The following is a 27,345-nucleotide window of genomic DNA, read 5'->3' as shown; positions in this document are numbered from 1 at the left end:
AAAAGCTGAGGGGAGATAAAAAAGAATAAAGGTGCAACTTAAAATTTGCGCCGGCTATTACACAACTTAAGACAACAAGTGAACATTGTTATGAGCAATGAAGCCCATCTGCTGTGCCACCCCCCCACCCCCTTTTGTCCACATGGTGTGTGAATATGATAATACCTGTGAAATGTAATATAATAACTCCCCAGCGCTTTTATAAACCCTTACATACCAGATACAAAGCAACGGTCTCCGATTTAAGAGGGCTCCAGAAACATGCACCCAAAAAAAAAATAAAAAAAAATTAATTGACGAGATCCAAAGCCCACCTTCACACGGCAAATTGTTCATGTTAAACAGCGGAGCAGTGGGGTCTGTGTAGTGGTGCCTTTGTGGCACGCTCGCTGAACAGAAGGTCCGCACCCCCCCACCCCCCTCCTTCATAACGGTGGCAGATGGCTGCAGATGAATCCCTCATAATCATGTCAGGACGGCTCGTCCGATCCCGATTCATCTCTTTAAACACATTTTATGCTTTCACAAAGATGGAGGCAGGCCGGCGCGCGACAAAAAAAAAGTACACAAAGCTTGTCCTTGCAAACAAGTGTTCCCGCTCCCTAACACCACTTAATCACTGGTGCGCCTGTTACCGCGCCGCACACCCGGTCCATCCAACGCCCGTTGCAAGCCGCACGATCAAGTCCACCTTGTTTCCGCCGCGCCTTCCTCGTGATTCCCGTTCACACTATCGTCGTCTTTTTCATCAGAAGTCACTTGCTGCTCTCACGTCAGGAGGAAGCCACGGAGCACTTCACGCCAGATCCGCTTTCAGGGCGTCGGTTCTGACGGCGTCGGCGTGGTGGCAAAAGCTCGTCGCTGTCGAAATCGCATCCACGTTCGACGTATCCGGCAAGTCGCGACCGATACGTCGCCGTTAACAGCACTTGACCCACGACGGCGACATTCTAACCTTTACTATCGACGCGTTGTCTGCATTGTCCCTATCAAATAAGTATTTGAACACCCTGCTACATTGCAAGTTCTCCCACTTCGAAATCATGGAGGGGTCTGAAATTTTTATCTTCGGTGCACGGGCACTGTGAGAGAGAGAATCTTAAAAGGAAAAATCCAGAAATCACAATGTATGATTTTTCTTTTAAAAAGGATTTATTTGTGTGATACAGCTGTCTATCAGCTAGAATTCTGACCCTCAAAGACCTCCTAGTCCGCCTTTAAAAGTCCACCTCCACTCCACGTATTATCCTGAATCAGATGCACCTGTGTGACGTCGTTAGCTGCATAAAGACACCTGTCCACCCCGTACAATCAGCCAGACTCCAACTTGTAACACGGCCAAGACCAAAGAGCTGTCCAAAGGCACCAGAGACAAAATTGTACAACTCCACACGGCTGGAAAGGGCTACGGAGAAATTGCCAAGCAGCTTGGTGAGAAAAGGTCCAATCATGAGAAAATGAAAGAAGCTAAACATGACGCAAGCCCCATGCAAGATATCACCTCGTGGGGTCTCAATGATCCTTTAGAAAGGTGAGGAATCAGCCCAGGACTACACGACAGGACTTGGTCAATGACCTGAAAAGAGCTGCGACCACCGTTTCCAAGGTGACTGTTGGTAATACACTGGTTTGAAATCATGCATGGCACGGAAGGTTCCCCTGCTTGAACCAGCACATGTCAAGAACCGTCTTAAGTTTGCCAATGACCATTTGGATGATACACAGGATTCACGGGAGAAAGTTTTGTGGTCAGATGAGACCAAAATGGAACTTTTTGGTCATAATTCCACTGGCCGCGTTTGGAGGAAGACGAATGATGAGGCCCATCCCAAGAAGACCATCCCTACCGTGAAGCTTGGGGGTGTTTTTCTGCACATGGGACAGGACGACTGCATTGTATTAAGGAGAAGATGTCCGTGGCCATGTATTTTGAGATTTTGGGGTGACAACCTCTTTCCCTCAGTCAGAGCATTGAAGATGGGTCGCGGCTGGGTCGGAGCACAAAGCCAGGAAAACCCAAGGGGTGGCTCCGTAAGAAGCATATCAAGGTCCAACTTCACATCTGGTATGTCTTTACAGAAGCGTTGCTTCTGCTTCTTCGCTTACCTTATCTACTTTTTTTTTGGTGGTCTGCTTAGGAAAATGCTAAAATGGGTTTTATGAATATTAATTCCGACTATCAGCGGTGGTATTTTTACAGACGCCAAGGCGTGTGCTTTCACCATCTGCCCCCCTCTAACTGTCCACACCGTGATAATGATTCTGTCCTTACAGGAATAGTGTCCATGCGGTGCCTTATAAAGTATAAATCTTTCTAACAAGCTTTCATTGAGTCCCGGAAGGGTGCTGACAATTTGTCCTAAAGTGAATTGTGTGTATGTGTGTGTGTTTGTGTCCCCCCCCCCTCTCCATTTCTGCTTGTTCCACCCCCGTCAGCCATGATAATTGTGGATCAGGTGACGCCGGTCTCACCTCATTTCAGGGGCCATGCTCGACTAGGGCCATTCTCCCCACTCAAAGGCCAGATCATTGCGCAGCCCCCCACTTCTCATTAATCCCTCCTGAGTGGCTCTCTCTCATTCTCGCTCACTTCCATGTTCCACATCACAGATTTGTTTAGCTCTTGTTTTCTGACTGGATGCCCTCCCCGCCTCCGCATTAACCCCTTGAGTGAGGACCACCCCCCCAACCCCCGCTACTTCCGTTGGCCAACTCCCCATCCTCATATCCATCGCTGTTATTTCTAATTCCCCTGACAGGTTGACATTGTTTTGGACCTTTAGGTTGTCCCTCTCCTCCTGAAATTCCTCCCCATTGTCAAGTCACTGGATAAAAACCTGATGTACCTTTCACTGTAATGACAATTATATCCATTCTGCCAGAGCTGTCCCACTCTTGACACCAAGTGGGTAGCGGCTACTCCATTTATGATGGGAGTACTCCAGGATCCCGAGAGGGTAACCGTCAGTGTGCTTTGTTGGAAAACCAGGATCAACAATTACCATTACCTTCACATTCTCTTGATCCATTTATTGAAGAAACTGGTCCAAGCGGAGTGGAACAGTTGGCGGAAGGTGTCTGGTGTTTTATGTGACAGAAGCGTCTCCGCTAGGATGAAGGGCAAAGTGGTGAGGCCGGCCATGATGTACGGATTAGAGACGGTGGGACTGAAGAAACAACAGGAAGCAGAACTGAGGTTCTCCCTCGGAGTGAGCACGTTGGATAGGATTCGAAATGAGCTCACTAGAGGGACAGCCAAAGTTGGATGTTTTCGAGAGAGCAGACTGAGATGGTTTGGACATGTCCAGAGGCGAGAGAGTGAGTAATATTGGTAGAAGGGTGCTGAAGATGGAGCTGTCACGGAAGAGAGACCAAAGACCAAAAAAAAGGTTGATGGATGTGGTGAGGGAGGACATGAAGACTGAGGGTGTTGGAGAGGAAGATACACGAGATAGGCTTAGATGGAAAAAGATGACACGCTGTGGCGACCCCTAAGAGGACAAGCCGAAAGGAAAAGAAGAAGGTTTTGGCAATGGCTCCCACTTCTGACACGGAAATATGAAAATCAGATTTTGCCTTTAATTAAGAAGTGAACAAAACTGTTCTTCCCACTCTTTTCTCCCCACAAATTTTTATTTGGGTGAGTGCGCCTCGCGTGCCCGTTGCTGAATTATTCATGAAGAAGGAACCATCCGAAGAACTGTGATTAACATGAAATAACAATTTGCTAATTTATGGAAACTCGCAATTAACTCTCCTTATTCGCCGTGACCGCATGAAACATTCATAAACACGTGGTGATTTCTTTGACTCCGCTGTTGTCGTTCAGTAAACTTTTGTTGGCTGGAAATAACGTCGAACTGCGTAGACGTCCAAGCCGTCGTCACGGAGGGCGTCGACAAACCTACGGCTAACATTTTTTTTCTTTTTCTTTGGCTTTTTAGGGTGTCCTAAAGTGAGTGCAGGAAATTGAACTTTCCAAGGCTTTGATCCAGCGTACACCTTCCTGTTTTTCTCCATGATTGCGTGGTCAAAGGGTGAGTAGCCGTTAAGCTGTCTTTAAATGTTAGGACATTTTAGCTAGCTTGGAGTGTAGCGTTAATCTAGAGTGACGATGTGTCCGGTTCTTTTTCTGAGTTCTTGTCCTTGTTGCTAGGCAAATTTTAGCTGAGCACAAATGGCTATATAGTTAGTAGTCTGCATCGTACCTGAAATGTGCGACAAAAACCGAAAAAAATGCAGCGCGTGGAGCAATGTAGCTCTATTTGCTGATGAATTTGGGCCCACCTGTGATGCTGGCTGTGCTAAGTAGCTACATCAGTTTTAATTAGGGCCCCGCACAGAGTGGCTCGCTAGCGAAAATGAGGGTATTAATTATCGCATTTAGCATATATCACAGTGACAAACTGCGACGGAGGAGGAAGATTCCCTCCCAAAAAACGCCTCTGCTCTTCCTCTCTTCCTGTCCTTCACACAACCTTGGCTGAGAAACTCCTCCATCATTCGGAACCACGCCGACGCTTCTTTTGGGCTTTTTGCGTCAAGCTAGGAGTAACGCTTGCCGCTCATCGTACAGATATTTAATTTGTCACATATTTCGTACGGTAATGGGGTTCTCTTTCCTTCATGGTTTGGTCTTTTAGTTTCATTTTTTTGCATCTAAGCATTGAAAAGTGTCCAGCGAAAGTCACTCCTTAGCGAAACCCCTTGGCCGTCTACGCGCTCTCCCAGAAAAAGCGCGATATTCATCATCATCACGGCCCGCCATTAGACGATGTCACCCTATTAGACAAATCACATTATCGCACTTGCCGTTCATTAAACTCCGAGCCACTCGGAGACGGCGCGCCGGTGCCAAAGGGCAGCCCACTCCGGCATTCCACTCGGCCACCTCGGCACTTCACATTGGCGTGCCGAGAGTGGCCCACAATATTAGGGACACCTGCAACCAATGCAAATGTGCAAAATAGAACCGAAACTGTGTATGTATTGTTCAAGGAATGCTAACTTCCCATGGCATATAAGAATCCTCAAAATATTATTTACCTTCTGCGAAAAATGACCAATGTTACAGCAGCTTTGTTGCGACAATCTTCAAACCTATGTTGTAGTACGTCTATCCTGTCCCCCAGTGGCCAAGAAAAATTGCACAATGCCCAGCGAACTATCATAATGTAGAAATTGATTGAAAGTGTTTGTATTTAAACTTTTTTTTTTTTTTAAAGGCGCTGGAACGGATTAACGACGTTTGCATTCATTTCAATGGGGAAAGACGATTTGGAATTTTTTTTAGTTCAGAGCAAGGTCACGGAACAAATCATTGTCATAAGTCAAGGCACCGCTGTTTAAGTTTATTTTTCAAATTTATGTACAATATTTCCCCCAAGTCAATATAAACAACCGCGAGCGAGTTATAAGTAATATTTAATGTGCATGTTTTCTTCTAACGACTTCTTTAATATTCCTCCACTCCCCTTCCATCTGCCGCCCCCCCCCTCCCCGCCGCTGTATGTTTCCGTCACATGGTGGCGTTGACCCGCGCCGTCGTCTCTCTGATTAGCTCCCTGATTCACTTTCCTTGTGCGCTAATGTGCAATCAATCACCATCAATTAGACAAAATGTTCAATCATTAAAAGCATTATCATCAATTAAAGTAATGATCACTTCCCGCCAACTCTTCACGACTGCACTCACTCCTCCCCATCCTCACTTCTTCTATGATTTCTAAACTTATTTTCAATCTCATAATGATGATGATGCACTCTCTGATTGCTTCATTATATTTTAATCCCCCCCCCCTTCTAATATGTGTACAGTCCAACTGCTCAATCTAAAATGTTTGATTGCAGTTAAACTGTTAAGTGTAATAGTTTTGAAGCTTTTATAGCAAACTGAGGTGTGTTTTTTTTGTTTTTTTTTTTGATAATGTTTTAATACTTGCAGTAAGTAATCAAGTATTTATTATTCTCTTATAACTGTATGCAACTCGTTGGGATTTCATCAGCATCTTAAAAGACTTAAACTACTTATTTTCATGTATAACCAATTTAATGCTACTGATTGATAATTTTTGCATGATTTTCTTGTTTTTGAAATGTATACATTTCGGAAAAATGTATTTTTTTTTTTTACCTCGCTGATGAAAGTATACTTTTTCATTATATTCTGTAGGTTTTGTAATGCAATGTTTATTTATTTTATTTATTTTATTTATTCAGATTGAATTTTTGAAACGTAAAAAAATAAAATCTACTTTATGTATATAATTTTTTAATTTAATTCACATTTATATAATAGGTAAATTAAATTATTGAAATTATTTACTTGTGCTATTAATATAACTATGAAAATGTAACTATAGCTCAAGAAATTTTTAAGACAATTTTGAGGTAAAAGTTATAAAGTTCATGATATGTTAAAAAGAAGGTATACTTGGGAAAAAATGTTACATTCATATATTTTTCTTTTTCTTTGCGCAGCTAGTAAAATTAAAGTCAATTTGAAATACATTACAATTAAAATCATCTGTTCATTGACAAAAGGGTCCATTTAAAATTAAGATTTTATGTTTATAAATTCTTTTTTTTAATGAAGTGATTGCAGTATTTTCTTGGGAGCGTAGCAATAAATGCTGAGATAATAGTATATTTAAAAAAAAAAAAAAAAAAATTACACTATCTTCTCGGGTCGCGCAGTGTGCGATATTTTCGATACTAAAGTTTTCCTGAAAGTACGATTAATCCAAGAAAATGTTCAAGCCCGAGCACGGCTTCGAGACGCTGATTCACCCTGAGCCGGCGTTCCTCTCGATTCTTCTTCAAGCGCCGCCCCGCGGTGTTGACAGCGGGACTAGTCATTGTACCGATGCGAGGGCAAACGCAACGAAAAGCCCCGAGGGGCGTTCGGAGGACCTGTCAGCGCCTCCCTTCAATGCGCAAAGCGCTTTGTGTGGCTTCAGTTGCCTTAGCTCAGTGCCACCTGAGCGAAGCAGGCAGCACATCGGGGTCAAACCCCCACCCCCCTTTTCCCTTCCTGGCCGCAGTGCGAGTGCAAAGGAAATGGGCCTGAACATTGCACACTAGCCTGACTGGGGAGCTCCATTAAGCCCAGCAGTCACTGTCTGTATGGATATGGATGTCCATTATTACGCGCGGGAGCATCCGTTCGGCTCCTATTCTTCATAAAGCCATCATAGCGGCCGCGAGGGAGGCCGTTTTACAATCGGATATGTGCCACTTTGACGCCGCAATAACCGCCAAGCCCTCATGTGTACCTGAACGCGTCGCAGGAGCGAAGATATTTGAATTGCACGCTTCTCCGGTTGACGACGTAAGATATTGTACGGCTAGCTTTGCCAATTGGTTGAAGTCAGGCGGGGTTTATACGGCCAAGGCCGGAATGAACCGGTCGGGTTGGTCACCTGACGCACGTTGCGACGTACCGGCGATGTATCATACAGTACGTAGGTACTGTCATCGTAGTTTGTCAGGTATCGTGAAAAAGTGAGTGACAATGCATCGCGGATGCCGTAGTATCTTTTTGGGGACGTCAAGATACTATGGCTTGCTTTTACCATTGTTGAAGAAAATTCATTTAGCATCTTGGTTCTGTGACGTGCGGACATTTATCTTCTACGTTAAAAAAAAAAAAAAAAAAACTTTGACTAGCGAAAATGACAAAGATTTGTTTAACGAAGGCAACAGCGCGGGGTCGTCGGTGCGCTAGACGGCCCGTGAATGCTAGTTTAGCAACAAGGCATCATTCTCCCAATCATTGTGATGAGCACGAGCTCGCTGAGAGATTTGACAGCTCGGAGGCCGAAACCACCCTTTCTCCCACGATGGCCCGAGACCAGTAGACAAAGCATTTTGTTTATTTCGACGACTCCAATCGAAGCTATCTTGCTACCTAACGGTTTCCAGAAATCCACTCGGTACTGGATTTGAAAGTGAACATGGGGTGTCACGTATTCGCTGGTCTGTCCATTTGTTAGTTTGGAGTTGGTTACATTCATGCTTCTTTTAATGATCCAATGAGAGCTAGCATGCTACTTCCTGGTACATCGGTGGGATTCGTACCAGATTTATTTATTTTTTTTAATTCATTTTATTTTTATTCTTGTTCTTTGCGCACGCGTCTCCGGTTGGCTGGCGTGTTCTGCTAAGTGCGGCAACAGTGACTGATCATTCATGAAGAAGAAGAGTGTTTGTTTTCATGCCGCGGTTAGCACGGTGTGCGCCTTTAACGGGGGTCTTGTTGACGTCTGAAAAAGAACAAAAACGGGAGCAGACGCTAACGGGGCTAATGATCTTTTAATTGGCCATTTCGAGCCCGTCACCTTCTCCAGACTGACAATTACGCTAACGATGTCTGATGAGGTTACTTGACGCTAACTACGTTAAAAGAAGAAGAAGGAGAAGAAGACATCAGCCCTAATGACTCCTGGTGTTAAGTACCTTGTAAGGGCAAGTTGGTGGAAGGCACAAGTTTCGTGTGAATAACAGTCATTGGTGGTTTTGTTATTTGTAACAACAAAATAGACGTCACGTTTTGTAGAAAATATTTTGTAGATGAACCTGTGATGATACAGATATTGTAGTGTACTGTTCATGCTATGCTATGATAGACGTGGCGTATTGCGACTATATCATAGCTACCAAGAAGTATTATACACGGCATAACTAGATTGTGTGATCATCATCTGGTGAAGATGGATAGTGGTGATGATAGTTTACAGTTGAAGCCAGAAGTTTAAATACACTGACCAAAAACACACTTAATTTTTTTGTCTCACTGTTTGAAGTCAAAGACTAAACCTTGCTCGCTACAGATGATGAGGTCGCGGCTTTGGAAGCTCCTGATAGGTTAATCGATAACCTAAATTAATTGACGGCACACCTGGGGATGTATTTAAGGCCACGCCTCCTTGTTTGAAATCATGGGAAAATCAGCCAGGAAATCTGAGAGAGAATCATCGCGCTCCCAAAGTCTGACTCATTGTTGGGGGCAATTTCCAGATACTTGAAGATGCCATGTTCATCTCTTCAAACAATTACACGCAAGTATAAACGACATCATCATCCGTCCATCACACTGCTCAGGAAGTAGACAGTATCTGTGTCCCACAAATGAACATGTATTGATCTGAAATGTACAGATCAACCCCTGAAGCTTGTGAAGATGCGCGATGTAGCTGATAAGAACGTGAAAGGAGTCCTGCACCGACCTGGGCTGAAAGGGCCTTCACTGAGAATGAAGCCATTCCATTATTCCAAAAGAAACCTCATAATAAAATGAGAAACACAGATTAGAGTTTGCAAAAAGACAGCTAGACAAAGATCCTAACTTCTGGAGACATGTCCGGTAGTCTGAAACGAAAGTGGAGCTGTTTGGCCCTAGTGACCAACGTTACAAGGGTTAGCTTGTAGACCTGAGAACACCGTCCCAACTGTGAAGCGTGGAGGTGGCAGCATCATGGTGCGGGGCATTTTTGCTGCACCAGGAACTGGAGCTCTTCATAAAATAGACGGCATCATGAAGAAAGAACATTACACGGAGATATTAAGGCAAGATCTCAACATATAAGACAAGAAGCTAAAACCTGGTGCAAATGGGTTCTTCCAAGAACTGAAAAGGGGTGCGCGAGCAAGGAAAACCGACCAACTGGACTCAGTTACACCAGTTTTGTCAGGAGGAATGGACCAGGATTCCAGCAGAGTACTAGGAGAGGTTTATGGAAGGTCACCCAAAACATTTGACCCAAGTCATGCAGTTCGAAGCAAATGCTACTCGATATCCAGGAAATACGCGTAAACCTTTGACCTCGAAGAAGAAAATATGAAATGCTTTAAGAAATTCTCTCATCATTGTGACATTTATCAAAATTAAATAATTTTGGTGATCATGACTGACTTGAAACAAGAGTTGTTTAGTCTGATTTGACTTTAGACGGTGCGACAAAAATATGAAGATTTTGCACATTGTATGGTAATTTCTGGCTTCAACTGTATATCATCACCACGGTTGTATTGATCAAATGATAATTGATATCATCTTGGGTTGGAGATAATATCGTGATTTTCATTGTGATGTACTGTCTGTTTTTGAGATAATCCTATGATGATATCAGGTTCTCTCCGAGTAGTCGACGGTGCGTCCGTCGACCCGGCAAAAACGAGTCTGTGTTCAATCCTCCTGGGGTAATGCGGCAAGCGTGAGCGTGGAAGGAAGAAAAAAGGGATGTGCACGTTTAGCGGTTAAGCGCCTAACACGGTTATTACCGCCTTCTTTCCCCCTTTTTCCGTGTTTTTCCATCGGCGCGGTGGCGGAGGAGGCGCGGCCGCGCGCCCGGCGAAAGGTAATCTCGCGGCCAGTTGAGCCATGACAAACAGGGACAGCTGGCCTAATTGAATCATTTGAGCTAGAGACAGCTCAACTCGCGAGCGCGTCGCCAGCCGTGAAATCGCGTCTGCGCCCGCGCCGATAGCTTCCTTTTACGTCGTTCCGGCGCAGGACACCCCCCCCGCCCCCCAGCCACCGTTCTCGTCTCGCTCTCGCGCCGACTCGGGTCGGGCTCGAAGGGAGACGCCCGGGACCGGACGCGGCTGAGGACTGGCACAAAATGCTAACAAGTTTTAGCGGTCGTCAAGGAGTGACACAATTCTGGCGAGCTGCCAATTATTTATCAGCCGAGACGTCGCGATACAGTCTATCGGGATGATATCAATATTTGGACGTATGGCGTCATGCTGATATCTAACATCGAAATGTATCGTACGTGATATTGTGATGACTTGTAGATCAAAGTATTGTAGATAACGGTATCGTGATGTAGATGATTTTTGTGATACATCGATGGTCCTGATGATATCAAAGAGTTCCTCCCGTATCATACCATGTCACATATTGTAGAGGCTGTCATAATATTGATCATTTGTGATCAATTAAACGGACAAACGATATCGTCAAAAGATAGCATTTTAATATATTGTAGATATTGTGGTGATATATCCTAGGTATTGTGATGATATCATTTTTCGTATGTGTCGTAGGTGGTATTATGATGATCTGGACGTCAAGACATAATTTAGATGGTATCGTCTTGATATCATAGATATGGTTATGTGTGATTGACGCTAGGCTGTATCATCGACAGCGTGAAGATATCCTAGGTATAGTGACGTAGATGATTTTGTGTCGGTCCCGATGATATCAAGGAGATCCTCACATATCTCTTCTGGTATTATTACAATATCACGTATTGTAGACGCTGTCATAATATTGATAATTTGTGATGAATAAAATGGACTGACTATATTTTCAAAAGATAGTGTTTTAATATATTGTGATGATATTCTAAATTTCAGTCCAAACCATCAAAGGTATTGTGGTATGTATGGTATTGGTATTATGATGATCTGGACGTCAAGACATAACTTGGATGGTATCTTGTTGATGTCATAGATATGGTGATGTGTTATTTGCGGTAAGCTGTATCATCGATAGCATGAAGATATCCTAGGTATAGTCAAGTACAGTGCAACCTCGGTTCTCCAACGAAAATTTTGAGATTTTTTTTTTTTTTGCTTCTGTTTTCGAACAAAAATCGGTACTTGAACACCCCTCCAACAAAACCCGGTAATAACATAACTCGCGCGGCGGTTGATTCGGTTTTCGAACCGGCTTCTTGGACGGATTGCGGTCGAGAACCGAGGACATGGGATTCGGAACGTCCCGTAGATGGTTTTGCGATTGATTATCATTGACTTTTGTAATGTATCGTCAACGGTTTTACGACGATAGCGTAGCTTGCCTCCCTTCGTTGCCTCTTGATCGGGTGCCGAGCAGAGGGACGGTCAACTCCTGTGGGCCGCCCCCCCCCCCCCCCACCCAGCTGCCTACCTGGGTGCAGCCGCCGCCGCCGACTGGCCCCTGTCCAGGCCGTCGCTGGCAAGTAACGCTCTTCACTGAACTGCGTGATGAGCATCTGTTTGTCACACACCGGCGCCCAATCAAAGCGCGCGAGGAGGGGGCGTTCGGGGGACGGCGCGTGCAAACATCTGTCGTTGGCCGTTTGATAGTCCTCCGCGAAATCGACTTCCAGCAGGAGACTTCAGATGCGGGTGCTGCTCGAAAGGGGGCTGTGATCTCCTTCCTTTTTGCCGTTTTTTTTGTTGTTGTTGTTGTTGTCGAGTTTCTCGACGCTAATGTGCGACACACTCGTTTGATCCAGGAACACAAAGTAGAGAAATCAAAGTAAACGGGCCAGCGGTGTGATCGCCATTGATGCCCCCCCCCCCCCCCCCCACCGGCCCCCCTTGTAGCCGCATATCAAAGTTTAGCATCGCTGCCGCCATCTGCGCAAAATATGACCTGCTGGTGACGAAACGGATATGGTTAATATCTGCTTACCAAACTCTGCACAAATTCTCCCTAGCAACAGGTGACTCTGCAAACCGATGATGGTATTATAGGCTCTATCAAACCCGCGACCCTTGTGAGGATATGCGGCGGCGTAATTGAATGGGTGCATAATAGCAATATCATTCATAATAACTTCCGAAATGTAGGAGATTTGAGGAAATGGTTTTCAAAGATTGTTTAAAAATGAGAAAATATTTAGCATATCACAAAACCATCATGCAAATTTCTGCAAATCTTCAATAGTTAATTACAAAAAAGTGTAAAAAAAAAAAAATTGGAAAAATAGAGAAATTACACCTAAAAAGCAGTTTATGGAAGAACAAAAATGGGGGAAAACATGTATGGAAGAACAAATATGTAAAAACAAGAAATTTAAAAAAAAAAAAAAAGCTGTTTATGGAAGAACAAAAATGGGGGAAAATATGTAAAAACGAGAAATTTAAACAAATGTTTAAAAAAGGAGTTTATTAAAGACCAAAAATGGGGGAAAAATATGTAAAAACAAGAAATTTTAAAAAAGCAGTTTATTGAAGACCAAAAATAGCAGTTTATTGAAGAACAAAAATGGGGAAAAATATGTAAAAACAAGAAAAAAAATGTTTAAAAAAAAGCAGTTTATTGAAGACCAAAAATAGGAAAAAATATGTAAAAGTACAACATTAAAAATTCATTCGGAATTGAAATAATATGGGAACTATAAAAACATGTAGTTTAGTGAAATACTGTCAAATAAAAACAAAATGGAAACTATATTACACGAGTCCACCATGCTGTCTGCTATTATTTCGTAAAACCGAGATGATCGTTCTGCTTCGGCTAAGTAGAACCTCGTCCTTCTCCTCCTTTCGTCGAGAAGGAACAGTTGTTGCGGCGAGAGTGGTGCGGGCGCCCGGACCCCAGTGGCGCAGTGGCGCTCAAAGACCGGGCAGCGTGCACACGTGCGCGCGCGCACGCCGATCTGGCATCCGCAGCCCGGCGGCAGAAGGCCCATAAAGCCGCCCGGTGTTAATTCTGCCGTAATTATCACGGGTGCCACATGTTAGGCAGGATGTCCGACCGCTGCAGAGCCACTCGCCGAGTTTGCGGGGCAAAATCCTCACCGAGCCGGGGTGACAGTTGGCGGCGGTGATTAGAGTGTGGTGGGGGGGGGGTGTGGACGCTTGTGCTTCTGGATCCTTGCCCCGCACATCTCATTTCCTGTGGCGGCCCTTTGTAATGATGTGTTTTGCGGCGTGCGTGCCGCTGAATAACTGGATGTGCTCGCGTGACAATAATCGCCGACAATTCCCCAGCCGGGAGGGGCGGCGAGGAGGAGGCCTTCTCCCCCCGGGGAGCCACGTCGGTCCGAAATGTGCAAGATGGCCGCCGGACGCGCTTGGATTCGATTCGAATGTTTTGCGAAAACAAATCTTGTACAGATTAAATTTGAAAGTTAAAGACAACCGAACTGTACTGAGGCAGCGATTCTTTCGCATACCATGAGAGGGCGCCAATGTACCATTAAAAAAAATCTATATATATAGCCCTCATGATGTCCAATAAATAGAATATTTTATCTGAAAATTTAGATTAAATATATTTTGATCTGATTTTGATCAAAATATGTCTATTCCATTAATATTAACTAGCTGGAATGCGAATCCTTTTTTTAATATTTAAATTATTTTTATGATTTGGGGGGGGTAATCTTTTGTCCTCAGTATATATGACTGACTTAATATTTTCACACATTTTCTTTGTATTGATTTTACAGTGTGACTACATTTATTTATTTATTTTTGGGTATCTGTGTGATGTCAAAATCCGACACCCCCCCCAAAAAAAACGCCGCTAATACGCTTCCTAAGTAATGTTGCTCCATTAGAGCAAATCACGACACATCAGAGCGAACAAGTGCCATCAGATCAAAGCAGTAATGAGCATCTTGCTGATATTTATATGGAACATTAGCATAATCAGTGCGGCTCGCCGACGAGTGGTCCCCTCCGCTCGCTCCCCCGGGACTCTGCGGCTGAGAGCCCCCCCCCCCCCCCACCGGCCCCCCTTGTAGCCGCATATCAAAGTTTAGCATCGCTGCCGCCATCTGCGCAAAATATGACCTGCTGGTGACGAAACGGATATGGTTAATATCTGCTTACCAAACTCTGCACAAATTCTCCCTAGCAACAGGTGACTCTGCAAACCGATGATGGTATTATAGGCTCTATCAAACCCGCGACCCTTGTGAGGATTTGCGGCGGCGTAATTGAATGGGTGCATAATAGCAATAACATTCATAATAACTTCCGAAATGTAGGAGATTTGAGGAAATGGTTTTCAAAGATTGTTTAAAAATGAGAAAATATTTAGCATATCACAAAACCATCATGCAAATTTCTGCAAATCTTCAATAGTTAATTACAAAAAAGTGTAAAAAAAAAAAAATTGGAAAAATAGAGAAATTACACCTAAAAAGCAGTTTATGGAAGAACAAAAATGGGGGAAAACATGTATGGAAGAACAAATATGTAAAAACAAGAAATTAAAAAAAAAAAAAAAAAGCTGTTTATGGAAGAACAAAAATGGGGGAAAATATGTAAAAACGAGAAATTTAAACAAATGTTTAAAAAGAGTTTATTAAAGACCAAAAATGGGGAAAATATGTAAAAACAAGAAATTTTAAAAAAGCAGTTTTTTGAAGAACAAAAATGGGGAAAAATATGTAAAAACAAGAAAAAAAATGTTTAAAAAAAGCAGTTTATTGAAGACCAAAAATAGGAAAAAATATGTAAAAGTACAACATTAAAAATTCATTCGGAATTGAAATAATATGGGAACTATAAAAACATGTAGTTTAGTGAAATACTGTCAAATAAAAACAAAATGGAAACTATATTACACGAGTCGACCATGCTGTCTGCTATTATTTCGTAAAACCGAGATGATCGTTCTGCTTCGGCTAAGTAGAACCTCGTCCTTCTCCTCCTTTCGTCGAGAAGGAACAGTTGTTGCGGCGAGAGTGGTGCGGGCGCCCGGACCCCAGTGGCGCAGTGGCGCTCAAAGACCGGGCAGCGTGCACACGTGCGCGCGCGCACGCCGATCTGGCATCCGCAGCCCGGCGGCAGAAGGCCCATAAAGCCGCCCGGTGTTAATTCTGCCGTAATTATCACGGGTGCCACATGTTAGGCAGGATGTCCGACCGCTGCAGAGCCACTCGCCGAGTTTGCGGGGCAAAATCCTCACCGAGCCGGGGTGACAGTTGGCGGCGGTGATTAGAGTGTGGTGGGGGGGGGTGTGGACGCTTGTGCTTCTGGATCCTTGCCCCGCACATCTCATTTCCTGTGGCGGCCCTTTGTAATGATGTGTTTTGCGGCGTGCGTGCCGCTGAATAACTGGATGTGCTCGCGTGACAATAATCGCCGACAATTCCCCAGCCGGGAGGGGCGGCGAGGAGGAGGCCTTCTCCCCCCGGGGAGCCACGTCGGTCCGAAATGTGCAAGATGGCCGCCGGACGCGCTTGGATTCGATTCGAATGTTTTGCGAAAACAAATCTTGTACAGATTAAATTTGAAAGTTAAAGACAACCGAACTGTACTGAGGCAGCGATTCTTTCGCATACCATGAGAGGGCGCCAATGTACCATTAAAAAAAATCTATATATAGCCCTCATGATGTCCAATAAATAGAATATTTTATCTGAAAATTTAGATTAAATATATTTTGATCTAATTTAGATCAAAATATGTCTATTCCATTAATATTAACTAGCTGGAATGCGAATCCTTTTTTTAATATTTAAATTATTTTTATGATTTGGGGGGGGTAATCTTTTGTCCTCAGTATATATGACTGACTTAATATTTTCACACATTTTCTTTGTATTGATTTTACAATGTGACTACATTTATTTATTTATTTTGGGGTATCTGTGTGATGTCAAAATCCGACACCCCCCCCAAAAAAAACGCCGCTAATACGCTTCCTAAGTAATGTTGCTCCATTAGAGCAAATCACGACACATCAGAGCGAACAAGTGCCATCAGATCAAAGCAGTAATGAGCATCTTGCTGATATTTATATGGAACATTAGCATAATCATTGCGGCTCGCCGACGAGTGGTCCCCTCCGCTCGCTCCCCCGGGACTCTGCGGCTGAGAGCCCCCCCCCCCCCCCTCGCGTGCTTTGGCAGGACGGCGGCGTGTCTCGCGGTCGCCGTGGACACCTTTCGCCCCCCCCCCCACCTCATCTTGACTTTTCTCCCGGTTTTCGCGTCGTCCATCTGTCGGCGTTTGTCGCATGTCCTCAACGCGAGCGTCGCTAAGTTATGATATAGTTTCTGGCATGCGCGCTATATGTTGCCGCATTATTGGGGGTTTAAGTGTGCTTGTGTGAGATTGTAACTTTGTATTTTTGTGTTTTTTTTTTGACTGTGGGTGTGTTTGTTTGTGTGAATGGTTTGGAGAATTTCACCCTGCTTTTGTGCGTCTGCATGTATTATGCGATTCTTTTGTGGATGTGTAAATGTGGATTTCTGTTTGGTTTGAGGTGTTGTGTGTAAGTTTAAAGGCATTTTTTTTGGTCTGTTTTTGTTTTATGTCCCTGTGTAACAATTTAATCAGGAAAAAATGCTAAAAAAATATTCAAAATGACTTGGTAAATGTATAAAAAAATGACTTATTTACAGAAAAAAAAATTAATTTTGTCCCCTATATTGACTCAGACTATACTTAATGCATAGAGTGTGGATTATCTATCTATCTATCTATCTATCTATCTATCTATCTATCTATCTATCTATCTATCTATCTATCTATCTATCTATCTATCTATCTATCTATCTATCTATCTATCTATCTATCTATCTATCTATCTCTCTTTTTTAATATAAAAAAAATAATAGTTTTGGTTTAATAGAAAGCCCACAGTATTAAGTAAGTTAATAAAATGTTAAAACATGTGTAACAAATTAATCAGAAAAAATGCTAAAAATATTTAAAATGACTTGATAAATGCATAAAAAATGACTTATTTACATAAAAAATATACTTTATTATTATTATTATATTATATTTACACTTAATGCATAGAACATAGTCTATCTATCTATCTATCTATCTATCTATCTATCTGTCATTATTATTTATTTTTAAAAATATTTTAAAAATATTTTAAAATATTTAATAGTTTTGTTTTTATGTAAAGTGTACAGTATTTAGGAATTTTATTAAATATTAAAACATAAAATAAAAAATCTATTAAGAGTGAAATGATTTTTTTCAAATGACAAAACCAGATGAAGAAAACAAGGACTTAATAAAATGTAAAAAAAAAATAATAATTTATTGTGAAAATATATTGAATTAAAAATGTAAAAATGTCTTTTTTTAGTCCAGAAAATCATAGCGTCCACAACTGTCCGTCACGTTCGCAGACTTTTCGGACCACCTAATGCGATCGGTTAAGGACGGCCGGCGGGCCGTCTGACGGATAAATCTGATGGAAATTAAGGCGCAATTAAACATTTCATCTGCGCTAATTGCTGGCGCTGCATTTGGCGCCACGCGAGGACCGGACGCGCGCGCGCTGTCGGAAATCGGCAAGCATAACACTTTTTAATGGGCCGCAGCTGTCTTACGGGCTCGGCAATATTTGCGCCACAACCGCCATTTATCCAGAGAGACAGATCGAGAAACACTTTGGATAGGAAAGACCGATTCGGCGCGTTATAGCGTCGGTTTCCAGCAGCCCGGGTTTGGAGTCGCGTCTGAAGGCGGACGCAGACTTGCCGTAATCATCCGCCGCCGTCCCTGCCAAGGAATAAGCCTGGCAAACTGGGCCCAAATGTGGAAACAGCTTGGGAACAGATTGATGCGGAGGGATGAAAAAGGCTGAGAGTGTGTACGCGCTCTCGGCGCCCGAGCCAAGGCAAACACAAAAGGACGCTTTCCCTACAAATAACTTTGCTCCGCTGGTCTCAAGTACTAGTTTGGACGACAGAACTTGCGAGGAATCCGTCGGCGCTATCGCTTGGCTCGCCGTTCGCCGGCGGTCCGAAAATTTACCCCCAAACGTTGCGCAGACGTGCCCCGTCCATCCATTTTGTCGGAACAGTAACCTGTTGTTGTCTTGTCGATGGGGAGGTTCTGGTTCTTGACAAAAAACCCGCTTTTGCAACGCTGAACTCATCGAGCGGGCGTTTGCGCCAAGCCTGAAAAACTTCAGCTGGTTGTTGTCATTTTCGGCTCCAAGCAGTCCAACAGCGGGTAAAAGTTCATCACTTTCCGAAATACCCGCCCGCAGGATCCGGTTTTTGTGGGTCCAGCGTGCCAACACAATTACATATAATCTAGTCTGTATACCCGTAAATAATACATTGTATATTATACATGTAAAAGTATGTCAGTTTTATATTTTAAACCATAGCCATTGGTTTATTTTCAATGTTGTTTTACATTTTAAACGGGTGACGTGTTAGTCTTTTAACCAAAGCGTCTCAGTGGGGCCGTTTTTGCGCGGTGACGTCGCGGTTCTTGGAACGGGCCCGCGAAACCCCACCGACGTGCACATGGACCCGATCGGGGGCGGCGCACCCTCGAGGCCTCAATGACCTCCATGTTTGCCCGTGTCATCGCGCTCGGCGGTGGGGAATCTGGGTCACTTTTCTTTCCTGCGACGGTCTTCTAAAAAAATGAATAATAAAAATTTTTCGTGATCCGTTTAGAAAATGTCCCAACTTGAAAACTTGTCGCTAGGCAGAAGTCGCAAGGCCTTATTCTCAGGTGCGCAATTGGCCAGTTGGGATTAAAGAAGTTCAAATGGAGTTAAGGAAACAATCTGATGTTAAAGACATTTTTTTAAATCGATAATGACACTATTGTGAAATCTAATAATTCATTAATAAATTCTCAATATATGTATTATACATAGGTATACACCAATACTTTTTTACCTTCATTTGACTACTTCCCAATACCAAGTACTGATATTTGATAATTGCAATTGTGATTTTTAAAAATATTTCAATCAAATATTGTTCAAAAATATATCTTTTTTTAAATTGAACAAATTGTACTTTTCACTCAGATATAATACATAGGTTTTAGAGTTTTTATTCCCAAAAGTATGTTTATTTATTGTTGTAATTTTCTGCAATGATATATAGTTGAAACAATACGATAATTACATATTGAAAATTAAAAAACTCCACTCAATGATTCAACTGTTGAAACAAAAATTAAATAAAAGTTGTACCTAAATGAACATTTGAAAATGAACGCGTCTAAAAGAATGTATACAAGTATATGTACTTAAAGGTTAAATACAACTGAAATGTACACCATGAATGTACTGCGCTGAATTAAAAAAAATAAAATAAAAAAAAAAGTTTAAGGTGTGCTAACGTTCAATTTGAATATTCAACTCAGAGATTCATTCACGTAGCACTAGAGGGAGCCAGAGTACCACTCGCGCTGCTTGTATTACACTTTTAGAAAGGCGGCGTGACGTTATTTCCTCTGTGTGGGGGAAAAAAATGTAGTTTTATAATTATAACTTACATGTACTTTTGGCAGCAGCGGAAGCACATTTGTGTATTTGCGTAGCCCGGAGCTGCCTCGTGACCACAGGCTGGCGTACAGTATGTCATTTTTCTACACTGCATGCGCACGAGACTGGCTGGGAAGGAGCGGGGGGGGGGGGGGGGGGGTCCACGTTCTCATAGCTGGCCGGCTGTTGTCCTGAAAAGTGCAGCTCCCGGTCATCAAACGCGAGGAAGGTCAATCAACAGGACATGAAGGGGTCTAATGACATCACAGCCTGTTTATGTTTATATGCGCACGAACGAAAACGTAACTCCGAGAAATGAGGCCAGTTGAGACTCTCTCGATTTAAAAAAAAAAAAAAAAAAAGTAAAATTCCTCTTTCATCTCTAATCAATTGGGATATTATCTCACAAAGAGGTTCCTCGTTAAGGCGTCCCGGTGAGTGTAATTATACTTCTTAAATAAAAAATCATGGCGAGGTGGCAAAAGGAGCATGACAAATGGACGCTGACGTTGCAGCCCTCCTGGTCATGAGGGGCATATGTCGGGGATCGGGACAACAGACTCCACGGCCAGCGTGCCGTTCCGGGCGCGCATGGGCGCACATTTGCCGTTCGCACGGAAGACGCTATTGCAAAGGGTCACCCCGCCCTGGCATCTGTAAAGCTGGCGTTTAAAGACAAGCTGCTGTATTTTCCCGGATAGACACCTCGTGGTTCCGTTGGCGTAGTCAAGCCGTGATCGCCGGCTATCACTGGAGCGATTCGCAGCCGAATGTGAAGCGGCTTGGATGAGAATCGGCATCTCCAAATCCGAGACTGTGGTCCTCAGTCGGAAAAGGGTGGCGTGCCCGCTCCGAGTCGGGGATGAGATCCTGCCCCGAGTGGAGGAGTTCAAGTATCTTGGGGTCTTGTTCACCAGGAAGGGAAGAACGGAGCGGGAGATCGACAGACGGATCGGTGCGGCGTCTGCAGCGATGCGGACTTTGTATCGGTCCGTTGTGGTAAAGAGCGAGCTAAATTGAAAGCTGAAGCTCTCAATTTATCAATCTATGTTCCTACCCTCACCCACGGGACTTGGGTCGTGACCAAAAGAACAAGATCCCAGATGCAATCGGCCAAAATGAGTTTCCTCCACAGGGTGTCCGGACTCTCCCTTAAAGAACGGGTGAGAATCTCGGTCATCCGGGAGGGGCTTGGTGTTGAGCCGCGACTCCTCCGCGTTGAGAGGAGCCAGATGAGGTGGCTGGGGCATCTGATCCGGATCCCTCCCAGACGCCTCCCTGGTGAGGTGTTCCGAGCATGTCCCACAAGAAAAAGACCCCGAGGACGACCCAGGACAACGCTGGAGAGACTATGTCTCTCAGGGGACTTGGGAAGACACGGAAGAAGTGGCTGGGGAAAGGGAAGTCTGGGTATCCCTGCTGAACCTACTTCCCCTGCGACCTGACCTGGAAAAGCGGTAGATGATGGATGGATGGACACCTTCTCCCCCCACATCACTTCCTTGGTTTACACTAGGTCGATGTGAATACCGTTAGGTATCGTCGCTGCCGGGCGGAATCCTCACATCTTCAGAATCACTCCACTTAGGTCAAATTCCGTGCTCACGCTGACTCCTGACTGGAAGTCTTTAAGAGATCACAAAAGAAAATGATGGTGTATCAATTTTACACATCCACATATTCAATCTTGAGGCGACATAACGCTGCATGCCTCCCGCAGAGCGAGGCAAGAGGCTGAGGTTTACGACTCCTCTCAGACAGTTCAGCAGTTTAAGAGTTAATCGATGCGCTCTCCAGCTGCTTTCATCACTCCACATTTGGTTAATAACGCGTAAAAATAACAGACGACGCCAACGCAGACATCAAACTTCGCCTTCCGAAGAGGTTTTTGGGGGCGCCGTTTGATGGCAAAAACCCCGATTTACAACCCAGGAAGGATTTGATTCCAAAACAAGACGAGTCCATTTATTCCTCACAATATATGTTCAGACTCTTGTCGAACGGTACGCCGGCTTTCACCGATATTTCTCAATTATTTTTGAGAGGGTAAAAAGTTCGAGAACCACGCTTGCGTGTCAAACGTGGCCCCGTTACATGACACCCATCCTCACCTAACACTGTTCGGTATTAGGAACAGGTGTTGCAGTGTGTGTGTGTGTGTGTGTACAGATGCTTTAACACAGCCATCACATGCCCTGACTGCATGTGTGTATTTGCTTTTTTTTTTTTTATATTAAAAAAAAAAAAGAAAAACAGGACTTGTGTATTTGTAGAAGAACAGCATGGCTGAAGTGAGGAGTGTGTGTGTGAGGGGAGATCCTGGGGGAGGCCTAATGGTTCCACTCCTTCCTGCACAGAGATAAAGACTCATAATAAGCGTGTATGCTCACCATCTGGCCCCGCGCATGTGGCCCTTATGGAGGCGCAAGCGGCGCAATCTGTAAACGATCAGGAGCCACGGCGCCCCCCCCCCCAACCCCCCGAGAGAGGCCGCCATGCAATCAAGGTGACAGATGGCGGCGTCCTCATCGAGGAGATCAAAATCACCTTCAATAAACTCTTACTGGAATGGGCACGGGCCCCTTCCAAAAAGTCACTTTGTCAGTCAAACGTCGGCGCCACCTCATCTCCGTCACAAGCCCCCCCCCCGGCCCCTCTCCCCTCCTCGGTCCGAACCGTGGTACCGCTCCAATTGTCCTGACGTGGCGTGGGCGAGAGGGGCTACCAGGGCAAGCCGCTCATTGAGAACATGATGATACTAATGGGAGTGGGTGGTGGGTCGGCAAAAAAAAAAAGGGGGGGGGGGGACTGGTGCTCTATTTTTGGACTGTTGGCAGACCTCCGTTCAGTGAGCACGGGTGGCAAACTCGGGGACCCAAGCGCCAAATCCGACCCGCCTTCTCGCTTTGTGTCCCACTCGAACAGATCAAGTGTATCTGCTTTGTTTCTTACTAAATAGATTTTTCATTTTTTTTTAGAAAAACTGTAGCGAAATTGAAATAGTTCAACATTTTAATTGGCTTTACAGATATTTGAGGTGTAACCCTAACCCTAAAAACTATATTTTTGGGGTTCCCTTAAAGCGAATCATGATTCTTATTAAAAACATTACAAAAAATGAAAACCATCACGGAGCAGACGCTCAGGCTGAAATATCCATCCATCCATTTCTTGGCCGCTTATCCTCACAAGGGTCGCGAGGAGCGCCGGAGCCTATCCCAGCTCTCCTCGGGTAGGAGGCGGGGTACACCCTGAACTGGTTGCCGGCCAATCGCAGGGCACATCGAAACCGGAGTTCCCACCCGGAGGAAACCCAGGCAGGCACGGGGAGAACCTGCAAACTCCACACAGGCAGGTCCGGGATTGAACCCCCGGTCCTCAGAGCTGTGAGGCCAAGGCCCAGGCTCAACTAACCACGTGTTCAACCCAAAAAAATTAAAAACTAGGTTACTATTTTTCTGTATTAAAAGCATTAGGAAAGAGATTTTGGTACGGATTAACGGCATCTCTGTTCATTCCAATGGGGAAAATTGATTTGATATAGGATTAAATTAAATTCCAAGCTTGGTCCCAGAACAAATTCACCTCAAATGTCAATCGTTTCTCGTTTTGAATACAACGGCCGCGGATCATTTTTCCTCATTTTCTTGCGCATGTGACTGAGCAGCATGCGCGTCCTCCGCACCGCGCGCCTCGTCGTCCCTCGCCCGCGGTGTTTGTGTCCTCAACGCTATTTCACACATCCCCTTCATCTGATGCGCAGCTTCTGTCGGCGACGCCAGAAACAACGAGAAGAAAAAGGGAAAAGGACGAAGAGGGAAAAAAAAAAAAAAAAAAAACGGGCCCGACTCGCCCGAGCTTATTTTGCACCAGTGCAAAAGTTCAAAATGGAGGCGCCATCTGCTCGATATGACGCAAATCTGGGCAGGGAGAACTGCCGCTGCTGTCCTCGTTGGACCGAATGCAAAACCAACCCCGGGTTTCAACACACTCCTTCTTGGAAGTGATAAAAAAAAAAAAAAAAAAACCATCAAAACGGCGTCTGTAATAATCACAATAACTCTGCTGTCGTCATGTACTGTGTACTTCCTTAAATGGTTCTCTGGCTCAAAAAACCCCCCCTCCAAAACCTCCCCAAAATAATATCCGATATTTCGTGTTTAATGCCACTCGCAGTTGAAGTTTTTTACCGTCAAACTAATCACAAAGCAAAGAGTTACTGAGTCGTTGACAGTACTTGTGAAAGTCTTCTTCCTTTGTCTTCACGACTGTATTATGCTGCCCCCCGGTGGCCAGGTTCGCAAAATCACTCCTGACGCACAAACTAGAGTGATTTCTCGGTTCTCGACCACAATCCCTTCCAGAAAACGGTCCGAGAAGTGATTTGTTCGAAAACCCAATCGCTGTTTCCTTTTACAGTGAATGGAAAAAGAAATAATGCGTTCCAAGCCTAAAAGAATTTGGCTTTTTAAAGCATTTTTTAAGCTTTTTTGGATAATAAGCTACATGGTAGAAATACATGAATAGTTTAAATAATATATATAATAAAATACTTTAAGAAATATATTTATTTTTTGCTTAAAATCTATGCTTTGGTTGTAGAGTAGGCTAGGCTGGGAGTGCATTGCCGTATCTGTAGCGACTCGGCCCCCCGCCTTGTAAACTTTTTTTATGAACAAAAGTGCAGAATAATTGGTGTTTTTTTTTTCCCGTTCGAAAACCGTGGCTTTACTGTACTTCATTCTTTAGGTTGTTTTTAATTATATTATTACGATACAGTATGTTGTTATAATATAAAATATCGGATTGCTATTTTCCTCTAAGTCTTTGAAGTAGCTCGTATCTCAAGGCACCGCTGTAACAGACACACTCACATGTCACAGGCCACATTCTAACCACAGTGCAAACCGACGTGGCGTCGGTAAAGCTGATATAAAAAAAAAAATAATAATAATAATAATAATTAGTGCCGTTGTGGGCATTTGGTAATTAATCGCTAGATGCCGCCAGAAACCTTCGCATACAATCGGTTCAATATTTTGAAACGTTACTTCAAATGTTCCTTACACAGCGAAAGGACGTGTCAAACTTTCCATTATGTCCACGCTTCCTTCATGATAATAGTAATAATAATAATAATAATAATAACTCTACTGTGGTGACTTTTATTGTACTTTTTCCCCCTTTGCCAACCCCTCGACCGCTCTTAAGCGCTCACTTAGTTAATTGCCGACACTTATTTGATGAACCGGAGAAATTCCATTGTGCTCTTATCTACCACTCGCGTTTAATGACCTTTCATCATTATAACGATTTTTTATTAATTTTTTTGAAAAAGTACATGTTAAGCAGGTGCACTTAATCTGATAATTTGATCAATTACATTAATTAGTTTCACAAGTTGGCGAGAATAAAGTGGCTTTTAGTTTGCAGCCATTTTACTGCTGCGTCTTGTTCGACTCGGGGGCCTTAAATCTGCGACCCGACGAGATGTGAACGCCGCAAGGACGACGGCGTTTCACTCGGGGTTAAAATAATACTACCTAAAAAAAAAAAGAAAAATATGGATTGCTTTTACTTTATTGGATTTGACTTGGCCGGCGTTTTAATGCAAAGTCGGTGAGGTCGCAGTACTGGTGCTTCTTTTTAGGTGACTTTTACTTGATTTAACATGCTTTTTTTTTTTTTTTTTTTTTTTTTCAGGGGGATGGGTCAAACTGTGCTACATTGAAAATATTTCTTAATTATCTTCCATATTTATCATTTTTTTATTTTTACCCGATTTTTACTACTACCAATTTATTTTAACTATTTTATATTAGTATATATTTTTTCTATTTCTATTGATTTTCTTTAATTTCTTATTTATTTGTATTAAATATTTATTGAGAATCTGTAGTATGCATGTAGTGTGTGTGTGTGTGTGTGTATGTATATATATATATATGTATATATATATATATGTGTGTGTGTGTCTGTATGTATATATATATATATATATATATATATATGTGGTGTGTGTGTGTGTGTGTGCATATGTATGTGTGTATATGTAATGTATGTATGTGCATATGTGTATATGTATGTATAAGTATGTATGTATGTATATGTACATATATACATGTGTATATATATATATGTGTGTGTGTGTGTGTATATGTACTGTATGTATATGTATATATGTCTAAATGTGTGTGTATATATACCTGTGTATATGTGTGTGTGTGTGTGTGTTTGTACTGTATGTATATGTGTGTATGTATGTATATATATATGTATGTGTGTGTATATGTATGTATGTTAATAAACTTTATTGAAATCATTCCAGTTGAAATGTATTGCACATAAAAGTTAACATGTTGAAAAGACTAAAGTAAATTGTACTTAAATCCAACGAAACGCTACTGTACTTTACAGAATTTGGAAAAAACATATTTATCTTATTACGTATTAGAGAGTGCTTTGTGAGTACTCGGGCGGCCTCCGCTGCTGCCTATTTTAATGTTGGTTATTGTAGCAGCATTTGGAAAGTATTTCCGGTGGTACTCGGTGTGCGTATTTGAAGGCGCGCCGGTTGAATGTCGTCGTCCCGACTAACTCCGCACTTTGACCTCAAGTGCAGCGCCCGCGCTTTAAATCGCAGAGATTGATCGGCCCGCCGTTGCCGTTGCTTTGTCAAGGCGGGCGTTTTAATTTGAGCCTCACCTGATGGATGCCCGTAATTTATGATGATTAGAAATAAAGCATCATATTTTCCTTTATCTCCTCCGCTGTTCACCCCACTTGAACGCAAAGGGGGGGAGGGGGGGGTCTCCTGAAGGGTACGAGGAGAGGAGCTTGATTAGTCGTAACGCGGGGTCCGCCGCAACAGCGCCCGCGGATTCAAATTGATGCACTCGGCTTTTTCCGCCGAGGCTGCACACGTCGGCTTTCTTAATGACGTTTGTCGCCGGTAGCCCGTTCGCCGCCTTGACGTGTACTTGACACGCGGGAAAGCGCCACTTTCATTTTAACGCTTTATTTGCTGACAGTTGTACTATTTGCATAATATATATATATATATATATTTTTTTAAATATATTTCCGTGTGAGTGTGTTTGCCTGACTGACAGCCGGCCTGTCACGGCCAGCCGGGCTTCTCCTCGTGAGACGCGGGCGACGATCTGTCATGTCATGAGTTTCCCGACGCGCCGTATTGTCCGTCGCGTGTCGGCGGATGAACCGGGCGAGGACTTGCTCAGATCACATTCGCGCGCATGTGTGTGTTGCTCTTCTTCTGCGGTATCAGCATAAATACGCCTTGATGGCTACAACGCAGTCGGACCTGCTCCAGCTCGAGTATTTTTTGAATTGAGTATTCTACAGATTCGCGTTATTTGGTGGTTTCTTTTGTCCAT

General features: G+C 43.5%; 1 protein-coding gene across 6 annotated transcripts in view; it reads left to right on the top strand.

The window, feature by feature from the left end:
• Positions 1–27,345, top strand: part of armc1 (armadillo repeat containing 1) — a 135,776-nt gene that overhangs the window by 16,534 nt on the left and 91,897 nt on the right. For 5 of the 6 annotated variants that reach the window (XM_061805805.1, XM_061805807.1, XM_061805808.1 and 2 more), the window contains exon 8: positions 3,945–4,037. The gene's annotated coding sequence lies outside the window, so the exon portion shown is untranslated. Of the gene's footprint in view, positions 1–752; positions 888–3,944; positions 4,038–27,345 lie in introns of those variants that run through there. The other variant, XM_061805806.1, reaches the window with a different exon arrangement.

Source organism: Syngnathoides biaculeatus, chromosome 19, assembly GCF_019802595.1.
Source record: "Syngnathoides biaculeatus isolate LvHL_M chromosome 19, ASM1980259v1, whole genome shotgun sequence".
Lineage (NCBI taxonomy): Eukaryota > Metazoa > Chordata > Actinopteri > Syngnathiformes > Syngnathidae > Syngnathoides > Syngnathoides biaculeatus.
Note: the sequence above shows the minus strand (reverse complement) of the source record. Positions and strands in the feature narration are given on the sequence as shown.